The sequence below is a fragment of the Pelodiscus sinensis genome, chromosome 12 (genome assembly GCF_049634645.1).
Source record: "Pelodiscus sinensis isolate JC-2024 chromosome 12, ASM4963464v1, whole genome shotgun sequence".
In the NCBI taxonomy this organism is placed as follows: Eukaryota; Metazoa; Chordata; order Testudines; family Trionychidae; genus Pelodiscus; species Pelodiscus sinensis.
In genome coordinates this window covers 22,049,773-22,065,017 of record NC_134722.1, presented here as the reverse complement: position 1 = coordinate 22,065,017, position 15,245 = coordinate 22,049,773, and the positions used below count along the sequence as shown (strand labels likewise).

General features: G+C 42.4%; 1 long non-coding RNA gene across 1 annotated transcript in view; it reads left to right on the top strand.

The window, feature by feature from the left end:
* The first annotated feature begins 305 nt into the window (after nt 1-305).
* LOC142831149 (uncharacterized) overlaps nt 306-15,245 on the top strand; it is a 32,054-nt gene continuing 17,114 nt past the window's right edge. The window contains exon 1 of the long non-coding RNA XR_012906813.1: nt 306-505. This is a non-coding gene — a long non-coding RNA (uncharacterized LOC142831149). The remainder of the gene's footprint in view (nt 506-15,245) is intronic.

Below are 15,245 nucleotides of genomic sequence, written 5' to 3'. Positions count from 1 at the left end.
GTATCTTCAGCATAAAATGAGTTGTTTAATAAACTCTGCACTTATCTCATGAACTACTACAAATCACAGTTAGGCTAGGAGAAATTACTTCTGTGTTTATGGAATCTGCCTGTTAATCCTAGTTTTAAATGGCCAGTAAGTTAAAGCACTCTGGTATGCTAGAAAAAACATGTCTCTGTGGAGTTTAAACACTCATATTATAGGCAGGGCTTGGTGGGCTAGCATTCCTGCACAAACAACTAGGATGTAAAGAGTCTGGGCTGGGGAACACTTAAACTGTTTAGGAAAACTTGTTTTGTGCAGATTCAGAGTGTCTCCGGAGGCTGTGGCCCAGTGCCATGGCTCCTGGTAAAGACTGTACTGCAGTAACAATAGAGCTTTTATGGGGAATCTGGAGCACAATCAGAAACGTCTCTGTCCCTAGAGATTATGGGCTGGGTAGTTCCTGGGTTCAACATGGCTGGCATGTTATGCACATTTCCACCAGCCTTCAATGGCTCGTAAGGTATGTGAACTGCTAAATGTGTTTCCATTTGTACTGTGTTTTGCCTTTGCCGGGTGATCATTCCTCTTCAGCCTTCAGTCAGAGGTGGGGAGAGAAAAATCCTTGGGGTGGGTTTGTGGAATGAGCGGGGTCAGAGCAAGATTCAGAAGCAGTTTGATCAAGCTCAGCGCCTGGAAGCATTTCCAAAGGGCTGGTATTTTTGAACTCTTGGTATGGGACTTAAAACCAGCTGAGTGACTAGAGTCATCAGTTACTCTGAATTTTGTTAGCTGATAATGATAAGAGCCCTACTTGTAGTCAGAAGAGTCCTGTAGAAACTGGACATTATCTTCATATACTCAGCCATTTCTCATGACGGTAATTGGAAGTCTGTCTACAGAGATGCTGTCTTGTCCCAAGTTAACATCATTTAACTTCAATATTTGACACTTTACATAGCACCGTGCAGCAGGAAGTCTCAATGTGCTTTCCAGACATTAACTGACTGATCTGCACAATTTACCTATGGCCTGTTCAGCTCTCCCACTGTTGTGGTGGTGATTATATTTTTAGCAAAACTTGTTAGATTGCAACTAGTGAATGTTAAAAAATGTAACTGTTTTTCAAAAAAATATTAATAGCACAGAATCTATTTATTTGCAGCAAATTCCCATGTCACAAAACTACCTCTATGACCTTAATTGGCAGAGGTGGGAAGGTCCGAGTGGGAACAAAAACTCACCAAATGCCAGAATTGTCCATCAGCACAATATAAACACTTAATCTCTGCAAAGATTTTAATATAATATAAATAGAACTAAAGGAACCAGTTTGAATTAGAGGCTGTTATGCTGACCTAGGCTTGCAATATCCACTAATTCATGGGCAGCTACAGGGAAGTAAATGACCATAAGACCATTGGGAGCTATTCCTTTTTCCAGCAGTGCTTGGATTTACTTGCATGGATTGAGGAAAGACTGGGCTCCAAGTGGCTGAAAATTTAAGCCTTCCTTTTTTTAAGATAAAACTGTTACAAAACAAAGTCACCCAGAGATTCCTTTCTTTTAACTTGAAGAATCTTTGAAACAAAAAGAAGAAGAACACATATCAAGTTTCTCTTCTTGAGTTCCCTTCCATTTCTCTCCTTTGCGTGATCTTCCCCTTCATTTGCTGTGGCTTTGCCTCAGGGCTCAACCCAGCTTGAAAACTGTGGTTTACCTCATGGAAACAAGGACTAGCCTTTAACAACTACAGCACAAACAAAAGCCTATAAAAGCAGGATTTGTGATTTACATGGGGTTAATTACCACAACAATCATGTTTATTCACTTCCCTCATAAATTCTTAAGGCAGGAACAAGTACTAGCTTGACCAGCTTCATCTTGTGACTGGATCTCCCTTGTTACAGTATTTGCAGATCTGGACGTGAAATGTATGGGGGTGGGGGGAGAGAGAGAGAGAGAATGAGAATGTCCCATCACTTAGTAATGATCTATAGTTCATGAGCTCTCGTTTCTCTGAACTGATCTCATCAGCATTTAATTCAGTGCTTTTGGTACATAACAGAGTCTACCATTACTAAGCTAAAAAAGGAAAGTAATGTGTACCTTAAATAAATGCGGGCTACACATCTGAACAATCTAATGAACTGATCAGAAGAAGAATGCTAGGTCAACACTAGTGCTGCTAAGTTATTAGGGCCTGTTCCTGTGTCTAGAGAAGTCAGCAGGAAAGCTCCAACTGACTTCTGTGATACAGGGCCAAATCCCTGCTAGGGCTACTGTATGTGCCATTTCATCCTCCTGAGCACTACTTTTCAAGGACCACTCTACAAACATTAATTAACTAGAACTGTGTTTCTCAATCAGTGGTATAAATACCCTTAGGGGTACTCAAGAGAAGTCTGGAGGGTACATCAACACAACTGAAATTTGGAGAAAACTGAATTTTTGTTTTAAGTTTTACAGCGCTTGATTATTTTTGTACTTTTTACACCCAAAATTTTCATCACCTGCCCGGCCACGATTAAGTTGTTTAAACAAATGTGTTGCAATGATAGAAATAAATTTTGTGTGTCTGAAAACTGTAGGTAGTAGGGGTACTTACAATTTTTTAAAGGGATATTTTATTAAAAAAAAGGTTGAGAAACACTGAACTAGAAGACTTACCCGGCATTGCCTGGATCCTAGGTTGGCCCAGAGCAGCAGTGGGAGGGGAGGAGTGCAGGCTGCCTGCCGATTTCTCCCCAGGGCTGGCCCAGGGCTGCAAGGGGGTTGTGCAGGCTGCCTGCTGGTTCTCTCTGGGACTGGCAGGGGGACTGCCCAGGACGGCATGCATGCCATGCAGGCCATCTGCCGGCTTCTCCCCGGGGTTGGCCTGGCATGACGGGGCGGAAGTCTCATGCAGCCCGGCTGGCAGCTGCTCTCTGAAGGCAGCCCAGGGCGGTGGGAGATGCACAGGGGCTGGCAGCTTCTCACTGGAGCAGGCCAGGGTAATGGGGATCATATTGCTAGCCAGTGGCTGCTCTGGGGCAGGGGCACTTGCTTTCCCCCTGTGGGACCATTAGTAAGTATAACTGTCCCTCCTATCACACCCTTCCCTTTCTGTTGGATGCATAACAATCCCATTCTATGCACATTCCTTTGTCATAGCACAACCAAACCCTGGCACAACCAAACTCTGACCTTGCTTTAAGTTACGATTAGAAGAAGCTGCTGACCAAATTTGGTGGCTCTAGCGCTTAGGGTACGTCTACACTTGCTCCCTAGTTCGAGCTAGGAATGCAAATGTAGCCGACCGAAATTGCTGGTGAAGCGGGGATTTAAATATTCTGATTGAAAGCTTTGGAAATCAATGGAAATGGTTTCCTTTCTGGGCCCAATCCTGTACAGTCTGCTGAGCTCTTTGGCCCCATTGACAACAAGTCATTAGAGGTTTCTTAGCCCTTCTCAGGCTTGGGCCCTACATGTAGGGCAGAACATTTCTTATGTCCATGAAAGAGTTGGACACCTAGCTGTGAAGGAAGTTGTTTGTGCAGATGCAAGAGTGAGGTGAGACAAGGCAAGCTCTTCACATTGATACATGCGCTACAGTTAGTCCCCTGAACGCATAAGATACAGTACAGTAAATACAGCAAACAAAAGGCTTACCATGATATTTACACTTGCCACTAAGTTAGTTTACAAATTAGGATTATTGGAAATCCAATAAAATAGTTCTGCTTTTAACAGAAATGTCATGTTTGGGAAGGTGCGTAGTCCAACATTCCTTCTTCTTTACCAGCCTGATACATTCCTGCTGAAAAGGTTTTTACAAAATTGTAAAACCTTTTATTTTCATGCTTTCCCTTAATAGTTAAGAAAAGCCTAGGGAAAAATAAACACTTTGTCCCTGATTGTTTATTCACCAGTCTCTTAGGAACCACAATTAAGTCTCCCAGGAATTGTATGTTTTATCATAATGTATATCTTAAAGAGCCACTTTAGGTAACATAACAAGGAGTGCCTTATAAAGGAAAATTGGATTCATTTTAAGACTCTTTTTTAACCCCCCTTCCCCCAAAGAATGACTCTTTGTTTACTACTTTCATGCATGTGGCAACTTGCCCAAGTAAATACTACGCTACATAAATACCAGAGATTGGTATTTATGATATTACATAAACATACTCTGAATAATGACTCATTGTTGAAGTGAAGAAGAACATAGGCAAGATAAGTTGCAGTAAATGTGTTGTTTCCCATCATACTAGTAAATACAATATAAATGTTTTAAGTAAAATTCTGTTGATGTTGGAGAAAAACAATAGAATCTCACTTAAAAGACTTAGGCCTATTTTTTTAAAGTATTTAAGTGTTGCTGTGCTCACTGTTGGAATGCTTACTGATTTAAGATCCTAAATCTGATTTTTAAAAGTGACTTAGGCACTTACTAACCTAAGGGATTTTTGGTTCCCAAGTGCCTAAGTCACTTTTAAAATAATATGAAAACTCCTAAATCGCTTAGTTATTGCAACACTGAGCAAAGCAATGCCTAAATACCTTTAAAAATCTGGGCCTTAATCTAAAAAAACCTCCCATAAACCCAAACCAGAACTTGGTGCTGCTAGAAATAATGCAAATTACTGGAATAATCAATAGTTTGTTTGATCAGTAATTAGATTTTTTTTTGTTATTATCATCTTTCATTTAAAAATTCATTTTCCAACCTTGTCTATGAAAATCTCTACTCTTTGTGCCTAGAGATCAAAGCAGCTAAAATTCATAACTTCTGCATAGGGAAAAAACCTTGCCAATGAAGTCAATGGAGATTTTGCCACCCACCACCATTAACTTGCTTTATGAGATTTAATTCTTGGTGCCTCATTTTATCTGCCTGAAAAGTTAATAAAATATTTACCTCCCTCCCAAAAATGCCGTGTGATGAAGGTTCTATAAAAGTACAAAAATCATCATCGTCATCATTCTTTTAATTATCATTCTTTTAGTTATTATTACTGATTAATAGCTCCCAGGCTTTGAGCTTCAAAGTGAAATAGAAGTTAATATCTCAACTATCAAATGTCCACAGTGATTCTTTGCTTTTTAACTTAGTTATGATGCTATCAAATCCTTATCTTTCAAATAAAAAATTCAGTGTTGTGTTGGCAGTCCGTCACTGATGATAATGTTGATATAGTCCCATCTATGGCTATGCGTATGACTACAAACCTTGGGGCACAGCTGTCCACAGTGAACATGGTAAATCCAAACCTTTGATGATACTACTCGATAGTACCTGGAGACTATTTCATCGATCCCATTCAAACCTCTTACGTACCAACTTAGCCAGAGATCACTAGTAACTCCTGCTTTGAGCCATTTGCTTGAGTTTTTTAAGATTGATTCCAGTCCACTGGAAGCTGCTCCTGAAGTTCTCTTTGAAGCACTTTTGAAGCTGAACCTTCTTTCTTTTACCTTGACTCAGCTCCCCATACAAGGTCTGTTTTGGAAGACAGTGGTCTTCCATTCTGATGACATGTCTGGTCCATCTAAGTTATGCTCTCAATTACATTTCCTCAATGCTGGTTATGTTTGCTCTCTCAAGCACCTTAATACTGGTCATTCTATCCTGGCAGCAAATGCTCTTTATTGAGCAGAGTGAGGGCATCTGAAGTTACGTAAGCTATTCAAAGGGTCATCTATAAAGAGTCCAAAATTGCCATGTCACTTAGAAGTCCATGTTTAGTTCAAATTGCCAGTGCATGATAAAGATGAATGAACATAATTTGTATCTTCTCTTTAAAAAGGGGTAATAATGATGCAGCATTTTATACTGGGCTTTGACTGACACCTTCCCTTTCCCTGTCAGCACCTCCACGTAGTAAAATATATTGATAGAAATAAAGGCTTGGAGTGGAAATGTGCTTGCAAAAGAGATGCTTTTTTCTCCCCAAGAAGTAGAGTCTTGCTTGGCATTCCATTCTGGCATTTGCATTTCATGATGGCTGGCAGGGTTTGCAAGCTCTGGTAAAACTTTTCCAGGGAACTGCAAAGTCGGAATTGAGCTTCACCAGTTCCATGCTGCTGGTATTTGACTGGTGGTAGGTTGGGGGGGGGGGCGGGGGGTTAGGGAGGATATGGCATCTCCATCATTGGAGATATTTAAGAGCAGGTTAGATAAATACCTATCAGGGATGATATAGATGGTGCTCAGTCCGGCTGTGAGGGAGGGGACTGGACTTGATGACCTGTCAAGTTCCCTTCCAGTTCTAATATTCTATGAGTCTGTGACCCACAACAGAAGACTTTTCAGCTCTGGCTCGGAACAAAGGACTCCCCCTATTTTCTTACTCGAGGCCTCACGTGGCTCCTCCTGTCCTTGGCTGAGGAAGAAGCCTGGGCTGGATATTCCCATTGAACTCATCAGCACTGCTCTATGATCAGCCATTGGGGGTGCTGCAAAGTTCCTGTTCTTGGGGATATTGGTGCACTGTTGCATGATCGAGCACTGTTAACTGTGGGTGTTAAACTGTAAGCTATTTCTTTGTTTCCTGCTAGTTCCTACTTTGATTTTGCTGGTACATAAAACTTAAAGAGCTCTACCCCGTGTTTAAAAAGAATTGCATTTTGAGTTCACACACATTCCTGCGAGCTGTTCAGTTTAATACATGGAGTTTTACTGGTGGAATAGATGTATTTACATTATGTTTCATTTATTTTTTCTTCCCATTCAGATTTTCTGTATGAATTAGGAGGGACTGTGAGTCTAAGAGACCAAAATTAGAAGAGATTGCTGTGGGTTACAAAGCAGTACTTGATTCAGTGATGTAAACTGGCTCAGTAGGTTGAACATGTGGCGGGAGCTTGTTGAGACCTTGATAGCAAGATTGATGATGCTCTTGCAACTGTGTGACATTCTATGCAGCAGGAGAGTGGAAGGTTGATGAATGGTCCATTTACAGAGAAAACTAGGCCAAGTGCTGGAGACTCAGATTCAGTAAACGTCTTCTTAAAGCTGGGTTTCTATTGGTGGAGAAGAAAAAAAGTAGAAAACATGAGAGAACAAACCACATGATAAACAGCAAACAGAATCACAATCTCTGTGAACCTGAAGATTTAGCTGTATTGTTTTTAGCACTGATGCTGAAGTATGTCCCTGAGGTTTCAACTGAGACCAGGATCCTGTTACTCTAGGTGCTGTACATAAGAAATTATGGCCCCAAGGTGTAGCTCCTTAGGTATTTGGAGTGCCTATCCAGTGTGCCTATCCCAGTTTCCCTGGGTGAATGCTCTGTTGAAAAGTATGACCGTTATGAAATAAACCAATTACAAATCCCCTATCATGCAGGACTTTGAAACCCTATTAGAGCCATCTCTTCTCACAAAAGCCTGGGAGACCAGATGGCAAGAGAACCCCATTGCAAAAGTGCAATAGTAATAGAGCCCAGACCAAATCTCACTGACTTAAGCCATGTCTTTGACACTGTAGCTGTGCCACTGTAACATGGATGCTTCTTCCATCAACAGAAATGGGGTTTCAGCCAGTGAAGGTAACACACCTCTCGAAGAGGTGGTAACTAGGTCAACAGCAGAATTTAGTTGAAAACACTATGTCAAACAGGGCATAACATTTTTCACAGCCCTGAGTAAGATAACCAGGTCAATCTAAGTATACACCATTCCATAGTGTGTGGTTAGTCAAGCCCAGTAGCCCAGAACGTTGTAAAAGACACAGAAGAAAATAGGAGAGTCGATTTGGGGATGTGTTAGGTCTTGTTTTTTATACAACAAATGCTTCGATTCAGGACTTTTCATAAAAATAGCCTTGTGCTCATGATTAACTCTATTCATAGTGTGCTCATGTGACAGAGGAAAAGAATTCGAAGATGCCAGCTGCTGCCATTTTGGAACATCCCTTTTCTGCCCAGTTCTTAGCAAAATAATTCAGTCTTTACCATCCTAATTCTCTTTCTCACAAGCAGATTTGTTACTCTGTGCGGAAAGGTAATCATATGTGTCACAGAAATATAGTGACTAAAGCAACGCAGGAACACAGTATTCCTTAACTGCTTCATTTTCTTATTACTTCATCTATTCAAAATGTTGAATAGTCACTAAAGCTGCAACTTCACATTGAAATGTAAGTTTCTCTGGTGTCCAAAAGTGGACACCAAGCCTCAAAGCAGTTTGTACTTTGCCTCTGTATCTCACGATCTTTATTACCATGTATCAATAAAATCATTGTCTTACACAAAAGGAGGCAGGCACTACTTTGCTAATGATTGTTTTGAAAACAAACAGCTCCCCGATGCACCTTCCCAAGGGGCAAACTAAAGAAAGATTGAATTTCCCTGCCTCTGAGTAAGTAAATTATACACCCCTGGAAGCAATCACGACATTCAATGCACTTGTAGAAGATTTGCTATGGACTACATTTGTGTACAAGCACAACACATATCCCAACAGGGCCAACATTCCAAGTGTACCACTGAGAAATCAGATTAATTTTTGTGTATTTAATAAGTTCAAACGTCTAACCCAAGCAATCAGGATTTGTCTCTTTCTACTAAGTGCACTAATGTGCACATCCAGCAGACTGTCAGCGACGATGTGTAATAGACAAAGTTAGAGTGTCGGGCTTATTTGCATGTGTTTAAAAAAGATCTGATCTTATAGCTCAGAGATGATCTCAGAGGCCTTCTGTGGCACTGCTTCCTTCTACCACTCCCAGCTCATGTAGCGAGTGGTGTTGAAAGCAGTGAGAACAGACAAGTTTGAACCTAGAAGTTCTGGGATAACTCCTGACCTGAGAAGGACTGCTGCTGGCTCAGCCTCTCCTTACCTCCCTCCTGAGGAGTTAGGGGATGTCAGAGACACCTTGTGCTGCCTGAGGAGAGAGGGAGAGGCAGAGAGAATATGTGAGAAACATTCCAGCCTCATCCTGGTTTCACCCATTTATCACCTATTTATTCCAGCTGAGGCTGGTGCCATTTAACTTCAAAGCCCTTTCATGAATTCCCATGCTATGGGAGGATCCTGCTCACAAGCCACCATTAAACAAGCAACTCAGTTATCACTGGTCTTTACCCATCTATTTGTGGGGCAGGGTTTATTGAGAAGATGGGGTTGGAGCAGCTCCAGGTGTATCTCAGTCTTGCAAGTTTTTGTAATCTTCAAAGTCTTTGCTTCTGTGTGTCAGGTTTTAAATGCAGGACCAGTATGGAGGAGCTATCTGTGGCTGCTGATGACTGTCTGAGGGTGGATCCCAGGAGTGTCCATGCTGATTTTGTTTAAACATAGCAGCAGCTGTTTGATGCCATTCATCACACATAATGTGAATTTGTTTACAGACAGGCCAGGCCATCCATGAATCCTGTCCCTCCCTCTGATGTGCTCAATACTTAGTGATCTTCCTAAAAGGTGCTTTCCTAGGGGTATGTCTACACTACCACCCTAGTTCGAACTAGGGTGGTAATGTAGGCAACCAGAGTTGCAAATGCCCGGGATTTGAATTTCCCGGGCTTCATTTGCATCTTGCCGGGCGCTGCCATTTTGCGGACTCCGTGCCGTGCGGCACGGACTAGGCAGTTCGGACTAGGCTTCCTATTCCGAACTACCGTTACTCCTCGTTTCCCTTCTCCCCTTCCGGTCAATGTCAATGTATTAAGGGAGGGAGTAAAGTTTTCTGGTCTGGCCTATCATCTGTATTCATAGAATCATAGACTGCTGGAAGTGAAAAGAACCTCAAGAGGGCATCAATCCAGTCCCCTGCATACACGGCAGGATCAAGAACTATCTAGAACATCCCTGACAGATGTCTGTCTAACATCTGCCTTGTGACACTCAGATTTACCTCTCAAATCTGACAACACTTGGATCTACTTCTCCTTTTTGTTTAATCATGGGACTGACATCTCATAGCTCTTCCCAGTATCTGCAGTGTAGACCTGGCCTAAAGCTAAATTACTACATTATAGTGTAGCATCAATTTCCTTTGATTTCTCTATTATTAACATTAGCTAACAACAAAAGATGTTGTTTCAGGGTCACTATTCATAGTCAGATACTAAAAAGCACAAGATGACTTTGCTTCCTATTGTAATATAAGATGGTCCTAGGTTGAAATACATAAATCAGCTACTTTTAGCAGGATTTATTCTGAAGTTAAAGCAGAGTACTACATTATAATGACATCAATATAAGTGAAGCTAAGGATATCAGTGTGTGTATATGTGTGTGTGTATTTTATTTAGAGAGAGATTTCTGTAACACTGATGATGTAGAAGAGGTTATAATGTTAGAAGTGTGCAAAGGACATCCCTAGGTTCTCTCAGAATGACTTCCCAAGCAATGTGGGTCACATAAGTCAAAGATGTTTTTCTAACTGCTGGTGATCTAAATTCAGCCTGGGATCTGAAAACCAGGCAATGTTCTTTCTGGTACTGAAATCACCCTTCTGTAATAAAGATTCTGCAACTTGATCTGATCTGGAAATGTAATTAATTGCATTGATACATCAGGGCAAGTAAAACCCAGGTCATTCTTTCTCAGTGGCTCTGAATTTCTATACAGTAAAGTTTAAAAAAAATCCCCTTGCTTTTGTCAGCTAAGTACTTATGACTTGAAACTAAAAGGACAAAATTCTTGAATAAGAAAGTGTCATATTACCAGTTCACACTTAACCACACTTTAAAATGGGAAAATTGAGATCAACCTCATTGATGCTGAATGGAGTGAGTCAGAAACCTGTAAGAGACTCAGAAAAGTGTGATAGCAATTTTGCTACACCGCAGGAATCTAGCTAGCATTATTTATGTACCATTAACAATGGGACATGCTCAGACTTGAAGAACTAGTACTGACCTTCCCTTGATAATCATTTCCACACTCCTTGCTCCACCTTAAAGTTTCTCATGAGTCAATCTATCTTTGAGAGAAAAAGTAAATCCCAAAGAATCTTGTAAATTTCCAAGTTCAGGATACACACCTTCAAAAGGGCATTATCTGCAGCTATAGCAGCACTCTACACACTAGCAGTGATTTTTTTCATATAGTTGTACCTCAATACAGTAGGACATTGAACATTACAGAATAGCTGAGAGGACAGGGACAAGAGGCTTGGTTCGATGGCCATCCTTCTGTTGAAGTCAAAAGCCAAAACACTCATTGAGACCTGTGAGATAAAGTTAAAGACACCTTCCTCCTTACCCCCTCTACCTCGCTCTCCACACACAACCCCCCCCCCCCAAACTGTGATAGGTTTATTAGAATCATGGAAGTTAAGAGGTAGAAGAGGGCTATGGTACTAGGTCTTTCAATCTGTGCCCTCAAAAAGGTTCCTCCAAAACAGGAGCACAGTGAATGTTAAAATTGATACTGTGACCACAGCCAAAATGCTTATTGTATGGAAAGTAAAATTGGATTGTAGCTCAGCGGAAAGAATGTTGTTTATTGGAAGCTATTTTGAAAGTCAGTATGGACAGAGCATGGAACTGGGAGACCAGCATTCTCATCACTCCTCTTCCACTCACTCATTAGATGGCTCTGGACAAGTCAGAGGCACCCAGTTTTTCAGAAAAGGCAACTCATTTTAAATGCCTCTCTTTTTGAGGGAAACGGTAGGAACACCTCAAGCTGAGCTTTCAGAGGAGAAGGTACCTCTAATAATTTTCACCTTTACCCCTCTCCATTGTTTTTTCTCCCCATCTGTGACTCTGGGATGACAATACTGTCTTTCCTACCTGCCTTCAATAGTGTTGAGAGGTTTTATGCGTAAATGTTTGTAAAATGTTTTGAACATATGAAGAAATGTGTAAGTACTAAGTATTAATACTATTGTTACTCTTTTATTACAGAAAACATGAATACCAAAACAAACTTCCTTGTTGGCATAACACTAAATCCCCACCTTCTTTAGCACATAAGCATCACATTTTGGAAAGAATGCTATTTAGTCATAATAGTCCAAAGCATGCTGAGCTGTGGCAAGTTTCTGTAGAGTGTTCTGGTAGGACACGAATTAATATTCATAAAATGTGTGCAACTTCAACACAGAGTTCGAAAGAGAAAGACACCCCTCTACAAGCACACAGGGGGTATGCAGGAATGTTGTGGGTTGTTGGTTCAGTGTGAGAGGGAAGCCTGAAATGTGATGCAGAGAACTCTAAGGAGTACCGGTTCTGTTTCTTTTCCTCCTTCCCATTGACCACACGCTTTTCTTTTAGACCCTCCCAATCTTCTTTTTCCTCTCCTCTCTTTTTCCCCCTCTGTTCACTTTGGGCCCAACCTTGCATACCCAAACTGTGTCACTAAAGATGGTGAGGATTTTAATGCACTGAGATGATAGAATTCAGCCCTTTTGAGTTAAACTGACTACTCCTGACTAATCTCTCTACTAGGTAGGCTCATGTCAAAAGATGCTAGATCCAAAAGGCAGGGCAGCGGGTAGGGAGGGCTTTACAGGCTACCTGGAAACTACTTGTTATTATTGACTCTCACCCCCTTCATACAAGACAGTATAATCTAGGGTTGTTCATCTGTCTTCCCCCTGCAGGATGGCATATGCCCCCACTGCCTGAGACCTGTAAAGAGGTGGTATACCCTGCGATCAATTTTTAAAGGCCAAACACTCATTGATGTCAATGGGGTTCTAGCAATGAACTGCAGCAGGAATAACTCCAGGGTGACCAGATGTTCTGTTTTTAAAGGTACAGTCTTATATATAAGCCTTACTGCAGGTGTCCCTACTTTTTTAAAAAAAAAAAATGGGCCAGCTGGCCTGTATCTTCTCTCTCTCCCTTCTCATCACTTTTGGTGGGTCCTTCTGCTGGCTGGCTCCTTGTTCACCAACTGCCTACCCACCAGCAGTGAGTGGGTGGATCCAGCGACTGATGATGGGATTGGGAATGCCATACCAGTGGTTGGGCACTGCTGCAGCATATGGGAGCCAGCTGTTCTCCCTTGATGGTCCATCAGTTTAGTCCCTGATGTGGTGCCTCTTCTTGGTCAGCAGGCCCCCTGTCCTATTTCCAGAAGGCACTGGCTGCTTGCTGCGGTGGCTGGTGAGTGGCTGGCAGCAGCTGGTTATGTGTCACCTCTGCTGCCCACCTATACATGCTTCCCTCTCACTGTCCCTGCTGTGACGGTTCACGCACGCCCAGCCCCACTGCTCGTCCATACCCCCCCACCAGGATGAGTTCCATTCCCAGCACTGTGCAGAGAACCAGACCTCGGTCAGATCATTCAGCTCACTAGCAGCCTGGTTGGCAGAATCCTTCCTTCCCCATTGCCTCTGGCACCCAAAGAAACCACAAGACCCCACAGCCCAGGTTGCTGGCCAGGAGGAGCCAATCTGTAGCTTGTGCCAAAGCTCCAAATAGCCTTGGCATGGGGCTATCATTAAAAAAGGGATAGAGAATAAGACAGAAAAAATCTTTATGCCTTTATATAAAACCAGGGTACGCCCACATCATGAATACTGTGTATAGATGTGGTCGCCTCATCTCAAAAAATATATTGGCATTGGAAAAGATTCAGAAAAGGGCAACAAAAATTATTAGGGGTTTGGAACAGGTCCCATATGAAGAGAGATTAAAAAGACTTGGACTTTTCAGCTTAGAAAAAGAGGAAACTAAAGGGGGATATGATAAAGGTCTATAAAATCACGACTGGTGTGGAAAAGGTAAATAAGGAAAATTTATTTACTTATTCCCACAATATAAGAACTAAGGGTCGCCAAATGAAATAGTCAGCAGGTTTAAAACAAACAAAAGGAAGTTTTTCTTCATTCAGTGCATAGTCAACCTGTGGAACTCCTTGCCAGAGGATGTGGGGAAGGCTAAGACTTTAACAGGGTTCAAAAAAGAGCTAGATAGCCATTGATGGACCTAACCTCCATGAATCTATCAGCCAGAATGGGTAGAAATGGCGTCCTTAGCCTCTGTTTCTCTGGAAGTGGGTGATGGGAGGGATCACATGAGGATTACCTGTTGTGTTCCCTCCCTCTGGGGCATCTGGTATTGGCCACTGTCAGCAGACAGGATACTGGGCTAGATGGACCTTTGGTCTGACCTACTGGCTGTTCTTATATTCTTATGGGAATGCTTCTCCACCCCTCAGCTAGGCTTTGCAGTGATGGGGAGCAAGCTATCACTAGCCTGTTTATACCCCGACCCTGCCAATTTCACAGTAGCTCCCCAGACAAGGGCATAGCACTCTCATCACACACGGCCCCCATCCTAGGTCCTGCCCCTAGGATGCTCTGTCCCCTAGGCACATTGGTGCACAATGTAAGGCTTAACCCCTTCCTACCTGTGCTTTAGCCAGGGAATAGGAAGTGGCTGGGTCAGTAGCCAGCTGGGAGGTGTTAGCTGCCTTTCAACACTGTGCAGACAGGAAGGGACTACTTCTAGCTACAGGGGAGCACAACAGAGGCGCAGAAGGGAAGAGATGGACAGGTCATCCCTCCCCCCCCCCCCCCCACCCACACCTCCATGCAGCTGGAAGCAGTTTCCCTCCCGCTCAGTGCTGAAAGGCTGCTTGCAGCCATGCTCTGCTGTGAATTCTGACTGAAATCTGTGGAGGGGGCCCTGTGACCCTGTGTGCCTCCCACATGTTGACTCCAGACGTGGTACCAGGAGAGGAAGGTCCATCCTACGGGCCCACCCAGGCATGCAGGATGAAGAGCGTTGGGCTGGGTCAGGTTGGTCAGTCACCCCCATCCCTGTGTGAGAGCTATAGGAAATGTGTGTGTCACCTCTCCCTGTACAAACTTAAGAAGGTAAATAAAAAGACTCCAGCGAAGCAGAATTTCTTTTTAACAGGCGCTCAGTCAACTGGATGTAAGTTTGAACATTTGTACTGCATACTTCTGATTGATTATTATTGAACTTGCTTGAATATGACTAATTTTACCAGGTGTCCTGTATTCAGCATAGGAAAATATGGTCACCCTAAATATAGCCCATCATCTGAGTCTGACTGAGCATTTCAGGTCTAACAAAAGTGTGAACTCACAAATATTTCCTAAAGTAAGCGAAACATGCAATAGGCAATAGCCACATGCATTTGAACAGAACAGAAAGAATAATGCAAAAGCTGGAGAGCTGAACCAGGCCAAACAAACAGGAAAAGCTCAGAGGAGTTCTGTCTGATAAATCACCATTTCAGTGGTTAACATAGACACGGCTCCAGAAAATATTCTTTGTATGCAAAAGATGCCACCTTTGACATTAAGGAGTATCCTGTAGTACAGCTGCTTCTGCTAATGGAAGCTCACAAGA